The following is a 16852-nucleotide window of genomic DNA, read 5'->3' on the forward strand; positions in this document are numbered from 1 at the left end:
AAGATTGGAGCCAAAAATCTTCGATTAGAGACTAACGATGGAAAATTAAATTCATATTCAGAGGTATCGATTAAATGGAATAAAATTTAGCAGATTTTGGAATTTATTGTAAACTAACATTGTGTTATCGATTCCGTATAGATTTTTTTTATTTCCTCTAAAACTTATTCCCCTGTTTGATAGTAATGTTCACAGGAAATGCTTATCTTGAAAGGAATCTATATTTCAAGTATTGTTTTACAAAATACAGTACGACCAAATTTCAATTCATGTGGACAATGACTCTTTCTCTCTGATAAGCGTGTATAGTTTTCATGTTTGCAACAACTCAAAACTTCTACAAGCTTTTCGAATCAGAATACCATACAATATTTATTATATTTTTTATTCCGAGTTTGACCCATTTGACGCTGAATTTTTAAATGAGGTATTCAATAACGCTTGATAATTTATTTTTTTATGATATATTGTGCCTTGCAACAAAATGACAACTTTCGTTATCATTTTCCAATGTTTCTCATAGATGTGTAAAATTCATCCGCAGTACAAATAGTACGTCCTATCAAAGCACTCATCGCCAGAATCCACGCGGTGATCAAATTTTCAAAAATATCAAAGTAGTTTTTCTTCTGGAGGTATGTTTTTTCTTAGGCGACTATCTGGCGCTTATTTTACGCTGCGACTAAAAATAAGCGGATGAGTAGATTTTTTATGAGCGGTACAATACTATGTTGACCCTGCAGACCCTGACCCTGCAGATGTATCTTAATTTTAGTTTCCCACGATTTACTCAACTTTACTAGTAATTTTCGTATGAGGAAATATCATATGAACCTTTAATTTAATTTTCACCTGATTCGATTCGATCAATAAATTCAAAATTACGCAACCCAACTCCTAATAAATCAGGCTAAAACTAAGTAAAAGTGCATTTAATCGGCGTACAATGTTTTGTGACATTGTTCTGTAATATACCAACTGCCCTTATTAAAATGCTGGGCTCAATCGAGCAATCAGAACAAATGTCTAGAACGAATGAGTGACGAAGGTGTGTTTTCCTATGTATTTTGGCTGAAATCCCCATACAAACTTCAAATCAAATGCGCCAGCTTATGCAAGAAGCGATTGAGCTCAGAGAGATTTATTTTCTCAACACACCTTCTCTTCTCTAGCTACCGAATTTTGTTCCATTTACTGTAAAACAAAGTTGTGGAAAAGACATAGAAGTCCGCCAGACATCATATTTTGGAACTCAGCTTCGTCGAATGCAAAGCAGTCGGACTAAACGATCATATCATTCCTGATTTGAATAAAAAATATTGAAAACATGCTTGCCTCATTGTTTCGATATATTCACACTGTTTTGGTAGAGTGTATGTATGTATTAGTTAATATGACTCTTTTACCATGAAGCCAAGGCGTGATCCGATTTTTAGTTTTAACGGTCAAACGTGATTTTGTTTATTCTCGGTTATCCGGTTATGCGATTTCCTTAGTATCATCTCGATAGCGATAGAATACAATATCCATGATTCATGTGTTTCGGAAGACCAAAACAGCGGCATGTTGTTGTCTCGTTGATCTATCTGAGTGGTATCCATAGAGTGTGGATAATCCCCAACGTATTAAAAATATTAGTCGCTGCGACACAAAGAACCAGCACTACGGCCTCGATTCCCGCGGTTTTGAACTCCGTTTCACAATGTTGCCCACTGATGGTGAGTGCGTCGACGTCGGGATGAAGGAAAAAGTAGGCCTATATTTACCCATCCCGATGGAAGCGCGTGCGCTCACAATGAAGCGAACCTATGATCCGACGCCGAGCACATGGTCAGCGTGTGATCGGGTAAGGTACTTGAGCTGAGCAGGTCGTCGCTGTTTTCCCGTTCATGGTGTACAAATACGATACTAGTTCAGCTAGTTAAAGAAAACATGCGAATGATTGAGGACAAAAACATCTTGTCAACGTTATTTCGAATTCACAGTAACGGAATGCTTTGTTGTGATTGCTTTGCTACATCTCGTTATAAGAGAAGGAAATAATAAACAAAACAGTCAACAAGCGATGACTCAAAACGTTCAAATTTTTTAAAATATTCAACACTTCTTTTGTCACGACTTCCGATATGTTTATGATTAGCAAAAAGCATATTTCTGAATAATTTTTAAATGAGAAGATGTTGGTGGTTTCCACCGCTCTATAAGGTGGAAGGGAACTGATAAAAATTCTATCTCACGCTCTATTTATTCCAATTCGAAACTAAAGATTAGGACACCAACTTCATCGTTTTGTTTTGCTGGCTTGCCTGCTGCTGAAAAAATCGCAGAATTTTGAAACGAGTTTATACGCTTAATAAATTAACGATTTTATAATATACACTCAAACTTTGGAGCTACATGAAGTAAATATTTTAGTTTATCCATCATTTTTCGTCTGAAACCCATCTATAGATTGCTCTATGAATCTTTGATGTCTACTTACGCACATGATTATCAAATCAAGAAGAAATTTATAGATAAAAACCGATTGTTTTCAACAGATATTTCCAGCATATTATTGCATTTCGACACACTTTAGAGGCAATTGTTATATTATAATGTTAAGTCCATAATCGAAACAGATTACGGTGGTCTTATCTCCAAACAATATTGCTATCATTATCTGTGCCAGAAATAGAACTTCTACCTGTCGATATCGTACCAATATCTAAACCAGCCATAACAGTTCCTACCCGATCACTAAAATCAAAACCCTTTCCACTAGTCCTGATCTTCCCGGTCCACAATCAAACAATATTGCAAAAAAAAATCCATTGAGTACTTTATCTTAACTCCCGGGTTGAATTTTAACATTTCATCAACTCAACTTTATGTTATAACTCAATTTGGCATTTACCACGAAACAGCACACGTTGGGTCTTTGTTTTTAATACTATTCGTGAAAGAGAGTGAGAAAACTACCTACTAGTGATTTAAAAATTTGAACTTCGTACTCTACTCCTCGTACTCCTCGTACTTTATTTTTTCTGTGTTCCGTTGACGGCCAAAGATCCGTTCATTACACAGTGAATAGCAGGCCATGAGTCAGCCCCTCTCTTCATCGGCAGTCAACGAGGACGGACGCCACACAGCACGCGCGACCAGGCCACCAGCCAGCTTTCTCGACGGAATTGCCCCCCTCCAGCTATCGCACCCGGCAATTTAAAAAACATTTGACATTTGAAATCTCACAAGAAGCCATTTATAATCCAATCAGCTCTACTTTTAATTATCATAGAGCTGATTGGGATTTATATAAAACGTATATCGATAGGAATTTTGATGTTGATATTCCTCTCGATACCAAAAGTGATATTGATAATGATCTCGTATCTTTGACAAATTTAATTGTCGAAGCCAGAGGCATTGCAATTCCTAAATGTGAAATTAAGTTCAACTTCATTATTATTGACGACGATCTTCAGTTACTGATCCGTCTTAAAATGTGAGGAGAAGGCAATACCAAAGAACTCGCGATCCCGCGTTGAAAGTTATTTGGCGAGATTTGCAAAATGAAATTAAAAAACGTTTCGCTATTCTGAGAAATACCAACTTTGAGAATAATGTCTCGTAGTTGGATCCCAGTTCGAAACCATTTTGGAAATTAACGAAAATTCTTAAAAAACCTCAAAAGCCAATTCCAGCGCTTAAAGAAGGAAATAAAATGTTATTAACAAATGGCGAAAAGGCTCAAAAACTTGCTCAGCAGTTCGAGAATGCCCATAATTTTAGTCTAGGTCTCACTAGTCAAATTGAGGATCAGGTTACACGGAGCTTCGAAGACATTCTCAATCAAGAGAATGTTTTTGACCCTTCGCACAGTGGTGCGTTTGGCTAAAATCGTGAACTTTTTATTTTACCACTTCAGGGTGTTATTTTTTGGCATCGGTGTCTTTGGGAATAAATTTTAGAAAAATATGGCGCATCGAATGACGAAAAGTTGTAGTTCCAATTTTTGCCACAAGTGGCGCTGCAAAATGTAACTTCTTTAATAAACGATTTTTAAATATGGTGTCTTTGGCAAAGTTGTAGTGTAATTTATTATGAATTTTATTGCTGAAGACACCAAGTGTCCATCTATTATCGTTTTTGAAATACGGGCGTTTTTCATGGACAGACCCCAAAAAAACAGTATTTAAAGCGTCTAAGACGAATTAAGTACTCTCCATTTAATTCCACCAGTTAATTTTCGTTATCTTTGCAGATACGTATTTCGACCACAACTGTGTGGTCGTCTTCAGTGTCTCGTACTTGACTCGACCTCTGGATACACGTGGAGACAGACATAATTATATGCATATGAAACTACAGACCAGATATTTTAAATCCTGCGGGGATTTCCTAGCCCCAATTTGCCCCTCTGTTGCATATGAAGTCTTCAAATATCACTATTTTCGACCCTAAATCGCCGATAACAAGTCATGTTTGCAAAAAACATCCCTTATTTCTTCCAGAAAGTGGTCTATTTTGATTATATATTATTATTATTTATTATTTATTCAGACTAAGGCCGAAGTGGCCTGTGCGGTATGTAAGAGTCTTCTCCATTCGGCTCGGTCCATGGCTACACGTCGCCAACCACGCAGTCTACGGAGGGTCCGCAAGTCATCTTCCACCTGATCGATCCACCTTGCCCGCTGCGCACCTCGCCTTCTTGTGCCCGTCGGATCGTTGTCGAGAACCATTTTCACCGGGTTACTGTCCGACATTCTGGCTACGTGCCCGGCCCATCGCAGTCGTCCGATTTTCGCGGTGTGAACGATGGATGGTTCTCCCAACAGCTGATGCAATTCGTGGTTCATTCGCCTCCTCCACGTACCGTCCGCCATCTGCACCCCACCATAGATGGTACGCAGCACTTTCCTTTCGAAAACTCCAAGTGCGCGTTGGTCCTCCACGAGCATCGTCCAGGTCTCGTGTCCGTAGAGGACTACCGGTCTAATTAGCGTTTTGTAGATTGTCAGTTTGGTACGGCGGCGAACTCTATTCGATCGGAGCGTCTTGCGGAGTCCAAAGTACGTACGATTTCCAGCCACCATATGTTTTTGGATTTTCTCTGCTGGTGTCATTTTCGGCAGTCAGCAGTGAGCCCAAGTACACAAATTCTTCTACCACCTCGATTTCGTCACCACCGATGCAAACTCGCGGTGGGTGGCTCACATTGTCTTCTCTTGAACCTCTTCCTACCATGTACTTCGTCTTCGACGTGTTGATGACTAGTCCGATCCGCTTAGCTTCCCTCTTCAGTCTGATGTAGGCTTCCTCCATCTTCTCAAAGTTACGTGCCATAATATCTATGTCGTCAGCGAAACCAAATAGCTGGACGGACTTATTGAAAATTGTACCACTCGTGTTAATCCCTGCTCTTCGTATTACCCCTTCCAAAGCGATGTTGAATAGCAAACACGAAAGACCATCACCTTGCCGTAACCCTCTGCGGGTTTCGAAGGGACTCGAGAATGCCCCTGAAACTCGAACTACGCACATCACCCGATCCATCGTCGCTTTGATCAACCGTGTCAGTTTATCCGGAAAACCGTGTTCGTGCATTAGCTGCCATAGCTGGTCCAGATCGATTGTATCATATGCGGCTTTGAAGTCGATGAATAGATGATGTGTGGGCACGTTGTATTCGCGGCATTTCTGCAGTACTTGGCGAATGGCGAACACCTGGTCCGTGGTGGAGCGTTCGCCCATAAAACCCGCCTGGTACTGCCCACGAACTCCCTTGCAATTGGTGCTAGTCGACGGCATAAAATTTGGGAGAGTACCTTGTAGGCGGCGTTCAGCAATGTGATTGCGCGGTAGTTGCTACAATCCAGCTTATCGCCCTTTTTGTAGATGGGACACACGACACCTTCCATCCACTCCTGCGGCAAAACTTCCTCCTCCCAAATCTTGGTAATGACCCAGTGCAGCGCTCTAGCCAGTGCCTCACCACCGTGTTTAAATAGCTCTCCTGGTAGTTGGTCAACCCCAGGGGCTTTGTTGTTCTTCAGCCGGCCAATCTCCTCCTGGATTTCCTGGAGATCCGGAGCCGGTAGAATTATGTCCTGCGCGCGTTCTCCCAGGTCCATCACCATACCGCCATCTTCGTCTGCCACATCGCCATTCAGGTGTTCTTCGTAGTGCTGCCGCCACCTTTGAATCACCTCACGCTAGTTCGTAAGAAGATTCCCGTTTATGTCCTTACACATATCAGGCTGTGGCACGTGGCCCTTACGTGAACGGTTTAACTTCTCATAGAACTTTCGTGTGTTATTAGCGCGGTACAGTTGCTCCGTTTCTTCACGGTCTCGATCTTCCTGCTGGCGCTTTTTCCTCCGGAAAATCGAGTTTTGTCTGTTCCGCGCCTGTTTATATCGTGCCTCGTTCGCCCTCGTGCGGTGTTGCAGCAATCTCGCCCATGCTGCATTCTTCTCTTCCACTAACTGCTCACATTCGCCGTCATACCAGTCGTTACCGTGCCTAGTGCAGCGGTTGCGGTGCTACCAATGGCGGATCGAATATCTCTCCAGCCATCTTCAAGAGACGCTGCGTCTAGCTGCTCTTCCGTTGGAAGTGCCACTTCCAGCTGCTGCGCGTATTCTTGGGCTAGTCTACCGTCTTGTAGCCGCCCAATGTTAAGCCGCGGCGTCCGACTTCGACGCGTGTTGTACACCGTCGAGAGTTTTGAGCGCAGGCATACTGCAACGAGGTAGTGGTCGGATTCAATATTCGCACTGCGGTAAGTGCGGACATTCGTGATGTCGGAGAAGAATTTACCGTCGATTAGAACGTGATCGATTTGGTTTTCCGTTTCTTGATTATATATTAGGGTGGCTCAAATTAGTATGGGAAAAACTTTTTTCAATTTTTCTGATGGGCCGCCCTCTTATTCAGTTCTATTTGATGCCCTGATGCTCTGGACAAATTTTCAACCAAATCGGTCAACGTTTGGGCGGTGCTAAACTCGTTGGAAGTTTATATGCAAAAATGTATGCAGAAACATCCAAAAACAGTGAATTGCAGTTGGACGGCACAACTTACGATGAAGAACTATGATACTCATTCAGATCTTGAAGAATTTAATACAGAATGTTATGCAGAGAACCGCGAGAAGATTAGAGTTTGCCCGGCTAAGTTATTAGCATTTCTCTGAAGTGGGGTTTGAGCAAATTTCGTTTCTTTTACCTTTGAAAAGAAATAAATTCACCCCTACAACACTCCAGTAAAATGCTAATATCTTTGCCTAGTAAACTCTAATCTTCTCGCGGTTTTCAGCATAACATTCTGTATTTAATTCTACAAGAACTGAATGAGTATCATGGTTCTTGATCGTAAATTGTGCCGTCCAACTGCAAATCTATGTTTTTGGATGTTTCTGCATACATTTTTCCATATAAACTTCCAAGGAGTTTAGCACCGCCCAAACGTTAACCGATTTGGCTGAAATTTTGTCCAGAGCATCAGGGCATCAGATAGAACCAAATAAAAAGGCGGCCCATCGAAAAAATTGAAAAAGTGTTTTTTGAGCCACTCTATTATATATACATTTTTGTAGAACATTGTATTGACCTGAAACTGTTAGTTTCGAAAATATCTTTAAATACTGTTTTTTAGGGTCTGTCCAGGAAAAACGCCCGTATTTAAAAAACGATGATAGATGGACACTCGGTGTCTTGAGCAATAAAATTCATAATAAATTACACTACAACTTTGCCAAAGACACCATATTTAAAAATCGTTTTGCTTTTTCTTCAATAAGCAAACTGTTTGAAAAGATTATTTTAAATAGAATGATGGTTCATATTAATGACAATTCTATTTTTGCTGATGAGCAATTTGGTTTTCGCCATGGGCATTCTACCACTCATCAGTTATTAAGAGTTACGAACTTAATTCGGCTCAACAAATCTGAAGGATATTCGACTGGAGTTGCTCTTCTTGATATAGAGGAAGCATTTGACAGTGTTTGGCATGAAGAATTGGTTGTAAAATTGATGAATTTTAATTTTCCTTTGTATATTATTAAACTGATCCAAAATTATTTAGCAGATCGCTCACTGCAGGTAAACTATCAGAATTCTAAATCTGATAGATTACCTGTAAGAGCTGGTGTTCCCCAAGGCAGCATACTGGGGCCCATTTTGTATAACATTTTTACTTCTGACCTTCTGACTTGCCTGATTTACCATCAGGGTGTCAAAAATCGTTGATTGCAAATGACACGGGCCTTTCCGCCAAAGGGCGAAACCTTCGTGTCTTGTAGTAGATTGCAAAAAAGTTTGGATATTTTCTCCACTTACTTGCAAAAATGGAAAATTTCCCCGTATGCTTCCAAAACTCAGCTTATAATTTTCTCACATAAGCCGAGAGCTTCTTATTTGAAACCTTCTAGCAGACATATTGTCACTATGAATGGGGTTCCAATTAATTGGTCTAGCTAAGCTAAATATTTAGGACTTCTGCTAGATCAAAAATTAACTTTTAAAAATCACATTGAAGGCCTTCAAGCCAAATGTAACAAATATATTAAGTGTCTAAGTTGCTGCAATACCAGAAAGAAGGCACTTCAGAGGATTCAAAATAAAATTCTGAAAATGATTCTGAAGTTGCCTCCGTGGTATAGTACCAATGAACTTCATAGAATTTCTAATATTGAGACATTGCAACAAATGTCCAACAAAATAATTTCCAATTTTAAACAAAAATCGTTGCAATCTTCTATTGCAACGATTAACTCCTTGTACCTTTAGTATAAAATAGGTTAAGTTTAGTTTAAGTTGAAAACATTGTAATTCCTACATGGTTCAATTCAACCAGAGGAAAAATTCTAACTGCCAGAGGCAATTGAAATGTATTAATAAAAACTAAAAATATGACATAGCAAATAAGTAAAATTAGTCAAAAAAAAACCTCCGAATGCAAGTTCGCACTGTTTTCTATCGTGGTGAGGTGATAAACCACAAAGAAATCCGCTGCTTGTCACTTTTATTAAAAAGAGGGGAAGTCGACGAAGAGAATCCTTTCTTGCGACATTCGCCCTTATTCCAGATTTGATTTTAGCATTGTACGATGTTCTAGAAAGTTATTTATTTATGTTTGAGGCACTTTGCTGAAGAAACCATTGTTGTTGTACGTGGTTTGTATCATTTCTTATGATAATTTCAAATAATAATTCTAGGGTGATCCTAAATAATCAATATTTTGATAGTAACTTTTCAGTTTTAGTTTTTACCGAGATGACGTCTTCTACAAAGTTTTAGAGCATAAAAAATTCACGTTTTGATTACACAACCGAGTGAATACATTTGAAGAGATATCACTTTTTCTACAAAAAAAACGCCATTTTAAAATGCCTGTATTTCGAAATGGGAAGAAAAAGGAGATCCATTTTTCCCTGGGTTATACAGAGGAAGGGCTAAGAATTGCTCTGCATTTTTTGGAACTGGGGAATTTGAGGGAGTTTGAGGTTTTTTCATTATTTTGGATTTTTTGTAAGAGGATTTCATCATTTTGGATTTTTTGTAAAAGGAAATCAAAATGATCAGTTCTGGAAGTGTTGTGAGCCCAAAAATTACGCCCAATTCGTCAAGAACAAAATGTTTATAGTAATCAGAAGGCGTACACTTTACTAACTCGCCACTGGTGTGCACTCCCAAGTAACACCAAGCATTACAATATTGCACATATATCAATCAAAAATCGGCATGCTAAATGCTAATTGCATTAGATCAGTTTTAACGATGTGAAGTTGCATTTATTTATCAACTGTCAGACAACGATACTCTAAATCACCATTACGAATGCAGCGATGCGTTACTGATGCTTTATTTCAACATGTCAAAGTAATGAACCATTAATTCGGTCTTATAATTGCCCTTTTCCACTTTAAGTCAACTTTTAGGGCTGTGTTTTTACAAGCATATATAGCTTCATGGTTACTTGGGCTGAGCGCTTTGACCAGTGAAACCTATTTTCGAAAAATGTAACATTTTTGAAAACGGAAGCAATTTTTTATCATAAATTAACCACTGAGGAATGTTATTTGTTGCCCAATTGAGTGCTACTGAGGGCCTTCCTCAGCCGTGCGGTAAGACGCGCGGCTACAAAGCTGGGTTCGATTCCCGGTCCGGTCTAGGAAATTTTCGGGTTGCAAATTTTCTCGACTTCCCTGGGCATGATAGTATCATCGTTTTAGCCTCATGATATACGAATGCAAAAATGGTAACTTATAAGCTATAGAAACCTCGCAGTTAATAACTGTGCTTAGTGCTTAGAGAACACTTAGGCCGGTCGCAATGCTGTTGGGTTTTGTATGGCGTGTATGGAAATCAAACTGAAACTGAAACTACCAGTTCGCACCTGGGTGGTGCGAATAGAATCGATTTGGTTGTCAAACTGAAGCCAAACTTTTCTATTGTGCCGGAGCCAAACATTGAAGATTGTGGTTATGTTCGTTTCAGATCCTATATTAAGAAGTATTGTTATTATTTGGGAAAATATAAAAATAAACTTGGATTGAGTTTTGAATTCTTTGTAACAAATATTTTCACATTATATTTCGAGTTGAAAATTAGTAGGAATGCAATTTAAAAGCACTCGTTAAGAAAATTCACGAGATTCAACAGCTGATTGGAGCAGGAATGTATGTAAACCATCGTAAAGTCATGTAGAGTCTCGCGCATTTGTGCGCCTTCATGAAGTTTGGCGGACAGTACCCGAGTAGCCGAAAATAGCTAAATAATTTTTAAACAAGTTATAGTTTTCTAGAAATCGCACAGGTGCGTTTTGGCCAAAATTACCCTACTTATTGAACTGTCAAATCGTCTACCTATCGAGTGAAGTAAATCAATGCTTGTTGGTAAAGCGAACCGCTCAATGTTATCACCTAATGATTATTAGAGCGAATTAAAATGTAAGAAATAAAATGTATTAGATTTGTTTTAGAAACAAAGCTAGAAACACTCCAATATATCCCCCCATACATTAACAATAAGAAACTGCCTTGTTTCCAAGGTTTCCACTAGAAATACTACAATAAGAAATCGGCGAAGACGCCATCTTGTTTCCAATCGAACCGTCAAAAGCGGTTCCAATTCGACTTGTTTACATTTTGCATCCATAAGGAGCAAGCAAAAAGTTCAAGTGATTCCAGTATTATTTTCACGATTTCTCGCTTAACTTTTCGAAAGGACCTAAGTAACATTTTTTTCATGAATTCTCGCTTAACTTTCAAAAGAACCTAAGTAACATTTTTTTCATGAATCAATTTGAATAGCGCAATCAACACAACAACATGAAAGCTATTGATTGCGCTATTCAAAATAATTCATGAAACAAATGTTACTTAGGTCCTTTTGAAAAGTTAAGCGAGAATTAATTTGAATAGCCCAATCAACAGAAAAACATGAAAGCTTTTGATTGCAGTACTCAAATTAATTCATGAAAAAAATGTTACTTAGGTCCTTTTGAAAAGTTAAGCGAGATTTCATGCATTTTCATACGTTGCCATTTCGACAGTTTTTCACTCCGCCGGTCTCTGGTTATAGGGTTGCTAGTTTCCACTCCTTGTAACTTTGTAACTCGAATTTAAAAGCTTTAGAAATAAACACTCCCGTAAAGTCACATTAAGGTGGTTATACAACAAAGCCACAAATCGGCCATCTTGGAAACCACGTGTTTTTTCTAGTGATTTTTCAAGAGCACGAATTGAGAGAACAACAACGTTCATGGGGATGAAACATCCGTAGATCGTTTGCTCACTTATGCTAAACAATCGACTTTCAAATTCACCACACGGTTTTCTACTCCTGTTATCAAAAGTTCAAAACCAGCGTAATATTTTTTGTACAATGCTGAAATTAAAGTCGATTGCTTAGCATGAGTAATCAAACGATCTACAGATGTTGTGATCCCCATGGGCGTTGTTGTTCTCTCAATTCGTGCTCTTGAAAAATCACTAGAAAAAACACGTGGTTTCCAAGATGGCCGATTTGTGACTTTGTTGTATAACCACCTTAAAGGAAAACTAAGCTTGAGTTTCCACACTGAACCACCGAGTTGAGTTAAACTTACTTATGGATCCTGTACACCTCCAGTCAGTGGTGCAACAAAGGGCCGACTTGAAAGATCTCCATCCTGAGCGTTGTCGAGCTATCGCTTTATTTATTTATTTATTTATCTATTTATCTATTCTATTTATGTATCTAAGTTGTACTAAGTTTTCGTTAATTGTTTTCTCAAGCATGGGTGCTCCTGAAAAAAAAATTCCTATTTGCTTAAGGGGAAGCACCAACAATAATCAAAGCATCATCATTCCTCATTTTGCGATGCAAATTTTTTTTTTAATACTGAAATGCATAGCGTATACAGTAACCCAGGACCAAGCAATAAACACCCTCGGTATAACATTAGCAATAGTCTGGTAAAACCTCTAGCCAACAGAAACCAGAATTTTGCTTTTGTTTGCTCACAAGTTATAACTAATGATACAGAGTAAACAACCATGCCCTCCACATCTTCTGAGCGGATGAGGCAGGTCCTACGGTAACGATATACAGATATGTACACATCTATCCATACACAATCAATTAACCAGCGCACCACCATACACTTCGAGACAAGAGAATTTGCACAATCCCATCGGATAAACTTACATAATAACACAGCGATAGAAAAAGGCGACTGTAAAATACACTTCATGCCCCGAATATTTACCTGCTCCGGCGTATTTTTAACTATAACAATAGAATAATATTCCGAGGAGTTGATTTTGCGATAAGACCGGAATTCGTCGGTAAATCAACACAGCGTAGGTTGATAATACAAACCGCACCAAATTATTCTCAAACTGAAATATATCTGTGGAAGTAATACACAAACATAAATAAGTTGCCGGGAAATGACAACCTATGACAATATAATGTCATAATAGCAGAGACAACAACCACAATACACGGGAGTTATTGTCAAATTTCTTTGGCGTTTTGACCGTTTCGACCCGAGACGAGCGTTTGCAAATAATAAAAATTGTCTGATGGTGGTCTCTGATACAAATTGTGAGTTTCGAATTCGGAGCTATTTATGATACTCAACGAATCGAATAAATGCAGCGCAAGTTCATTCGCTTTGCTCTCCGATTCCTCAATTGTCGAGATTCCTATAATTTACCAAGATATAAGAACCGATGCATGCTGATAAGCTTGGAACTTTTACATATTTACTATTTAAATTAAGCAAAAGAATTGAAGTTATGTGATAAAGATTATTTCAAGACAAAATTTTCAAAACGACTTATCTGCTTCAAAAGCACGTGTCCCGTGTTTGAAAGATGTTACGATGTGTTTGATTTTCATGTTCCTCGTAAGAATAGATTTAGGAATATTTTGTGTTAAATATAGCGCATTCTTTTTTTTTTTTTTTTGTATACCGTATACATATCATTAAGTTTATCCTTTGTTCATTAGTTGCAAAGATTTCGACACCGTACTGGATTGTAAATGTTAATGTACAGATTGATATATTGAATGTGTCGAAAATATATTGACTGGATCTGTTGAAAATCGTACCACGGCTGTTACACCCGGCTCTCCGCATGACACCTTCTAGCGCAAGGTTGAACAACAGGCACGAAAGTCCATCACCATGCCTTAGTTCCCGGCGCGATTCGAACGAAAACTTCACACAGTTTTGCATACCATCCACCGTTGATTTGATCAGTCTGGTAAGCTTCCCAGGCAAGCTGTTCTCGTCCATAATTTTCCATAGCTCTACGCGGGAGCTATGTGCTAAATGTGTCATGTACATAGACCGGTAGTCCTCTACGGACCTGAAACATGGACAATGCTCGAGGAGGACTCTTGCAAGCACTCGGATTATTTAAGAGACGGGTGCTTAGGACAATCTTTGGCGGTGTGCAAGAAGACGGTGTGTGGCGGCGAAGAATGAACCACAAGCTCGCCCAGCTCCACGACGAGCTTAGTATCCAGGAGGTAGTCAAAGCCGGAAGGGTACGGTGGGCAGGGCATGTTGCAAGAATGCCGGACAGCAACCCAGCAAAGATGGCGTTTGCTTCCGATCCAGCAGGTACGAGACGGCGTGGAGCGCAGCGAGTGGGCAGACTAGATACAAAACCACTTGGCGAGCGTGGGGCGCATTCGAGGATGGAGAGATGCAGCCTTGAACCGTGTATTGTGGCGTCAAATTGTTGATTTAGTGTTATCTGTTTAGATGTAAACTAAATAAATGAAATGAAATTACGTCAACAATCGTTTTATAAAAATCCTAGCATCAAACGACGAACTTGTTCAGCTGACCATTTCTACGGATGTTCCAGAACCTTCAAAAAATCACTTAGTGGCCATCCAAAACGAATTACTTACTTGATACTTGATACTTGATGGGCTACAGCTCTTCGATGAACCTACGCCGAATGGAGTATCCTTCTCCACTGGACTCGATCCTGGGCCAATCGCTTCCAGTCGCCCTGAACATTGAGCGCCCTCAGGCCTCTTCAACTGCAAAAAACCATCGTGTACGCGGCCTTCCACGAAGCCTGCGGCCTCTTCCGGGTTCTCTACTAAATGTTATATTCGCTTGACGTTCTTCCGGCATACGAACAACGTGACCAGCCCACCGTAGTCTGCCGTGTTGTATAAGCTTAATAATATCCAGCCCTTTATACACCTGGTACAATTCGTGATTCATGCGACGCCGCCAGATACCGTTCTCCTGTTTACCGCCGAGTATTGTCCGCAGCATCTTACGCTCAAACACTCCAAGAGCTCTCCGATCAGCCTTCTTCAACGTCCATGTCTCATGGCCGTAAAAAGCCACCGGAAGAATCAGAGTAGTATACAGCGCGAGTTTTGTTTTCGTTTGCAGACTACGGGACTTAAGCTGTTACGAAGTCCGTAATAAGCCCTATTTGCACCATTTCGCTACCACCACCACTAATGAACCCACGTTGATAGCCAGCGACCATGTACTTCGTTTTGCTGGTATTGATCGTGAGCCTAATCCTCGCTGTCTCCCTCTTAAAAGGCACAAAAGCCTTTTCCACGGCACGGCGATCAATTTCGATAATATCGATATCGTCCGCAAATCCCAGGAGCATATGCGATTTTGTGATAATGGTACCACTTCTTTGCACACCAGCTCTCCTAATCGCTCCCTCGAGCGCTATATTGAACAGTAGATTCGAGAGTGCATCACCCTGCTTTAATCCATCTAAGGTAACAAATGACGTCGATATTTCCTCCGCAACCCTTACACTTGATTTCGATCCGTCCAACGTTATACGAATCAGCCGTATCAATTTCGCCGGAAAACCATGTTCAAGCATAATTTGCCATAATTCATTCCGTTTCACTGAATCGTACGCCGCCTTGAAATCAATAAACAGATGATGTGACTGCAAGTTGTACTCCCGGAATTTATCAAGGATTTGTCTCAGGGTAAACATTTGATCCGTCGTTGATCGGCCCTCACGAAAACCTGCTTGGTATTCGCCGACGAAGGACTCTTCAAGCGGTCTCAATCTGTTGAACAGAATACGGGACATAATTTTGTACGCCGAATTAAGGAGGGTTATTCCTCGGTAATTGGCGCACTCCAGTCTGTGCCCTTTCTTAAAGAGAGGACAAATGAGGCCGTCCAACCAGCTAGCAGGCATTTCCTCGTCTTCCCATATTTACGACATAATATGGTGCAGAACTTCATAAAGCTGTTCACTGTCATGTTTGAGAAGTTCAGCCGGGAGCTGGTCCTTCCCCGCAGCCTTATTGTTTTTCAGCTCTTTAACAGCTTTTTTAAACTCATCTATATATTATATAAAATCTGCTAGATTTTGTAAGTTAAATACGATTTTTTAATCTTGATCCAAAGTTATACATGGTGTAACGAAAACATGCCAGAGTTGGGTGTTTCTGCTTATCACATTTCTGGTCGGAATCATCCACCAATACTTTTCAATGTGGATTTCATCACACAAAAAAAACGAATTGACACATATTGAAGACGACGCGGCTTCTCCGTGAAAACGGCAAATACCTCACCCCGCAGTCGTTCGCTTTGAGACGGCATCACTTCAACAATGAGTAAACGGGTTATTTCACGACACAGATACGGGCTCCACCCAGTCCCAATTGATCCGCAATGTTGTCCGATATGGTCAAGGGTCACTTTATCAACGTTTTACTGTTGATAGTAATCGGGGGCTGGAGAAAACAATGCCGCTGATCAGACGCAAACCATGTAAGACCGAATGTCCGAAGCAGCGGTAGCCATGCAGCAGGATCCCAAAGCCGCCTTCAAATCAAAGTGGGAAGCGCTCGAAAATTGAAACGGAGATGCTGATGGCGGCCAGTGGCGTACCTCCGTCGGATGCTGTCTACCACAGCCGAGAGGAGGCTGCTCTTAAAATCTAGAATAGAGTCTAAATATGGAAATTAGTTGTTGTTTTTTTTTTATTTGTTAGCGATTATGAGACTTGAGGACTCTAGAGACTTGTGTAAATAACCGCTCTACAAAAGCGTTCAGTATTTTTCTAACAACTAGGTAGTCGGTAAGTTTTCATTTTTCACCAGTGGCGCTGTTTTGATATGTACTGACTTCTTGTGCAGTTCAGCAATTTACGAATTTGATGATTTGTTCAGTAAAAATAAGTAAACGTCAGTGCAATGAACATATTTTTTTACCGAAACTCGGGAATTTATTACTGACAATCATTGGAGGTCTAGTTAAAAACTTGTATTTCAGTAAAAAAGATATTTTACAACTAAACTCAGCAAACAAAATACCGAACATTGAAAAGCTGATTAAGTGTGTA

At 39.9% G+C, this 16852-nt stretch overlaps 1 protein-coding gene and 1 pseudogene across 2 annotated transcripts in view; one reads left to right on the forward strand and one right to left on the reverse strand.

Annotated features, from left to right (window-relative positions):
• LOC134228097 (probable pseudouridine-5'-phosphatase) overlaps positions 1–12899 on the reverse strand; it is a 47180-nt gene extending 34281 nt beyond the window's left edge. Inside the window, exon 1 of one of the 2 annotated variants that reach the window (XM_062709883.1) lies at positions 12742–12899. The gene's annotated coding sequence lies outside the window, so the exon portion shown is untranslated. The remainder of the gene's footprint in view (positions 1–12741) is intronic. The other variant, XM_062709882.1, reaches the window with a different exon arrangement.
• LOC134221628 (ER membrane protein complex subunit 3-like) lies at positions 1796–16512 on the forward strand (annotated as a pseudogene).
• The last annotated feature ends 340 nt before the right edge of the window (positions 16513–16852 follow it).

The sequence above is a fragment of the Armigeres subalbatus genome, chromosome 3, assembly GCF_024139115.2.
Source record: "Armigeres subalbatus isolate Guangzhou_Male chromosome 3, GZ_Asu_2, whole genome shotgun sequence".
Lineage (NCBI taxonomy): Eukaryota > Metazoa > Arthropoda > Insecta > Diptera > Culicidae > Armigeres > Armigeres subalbatus.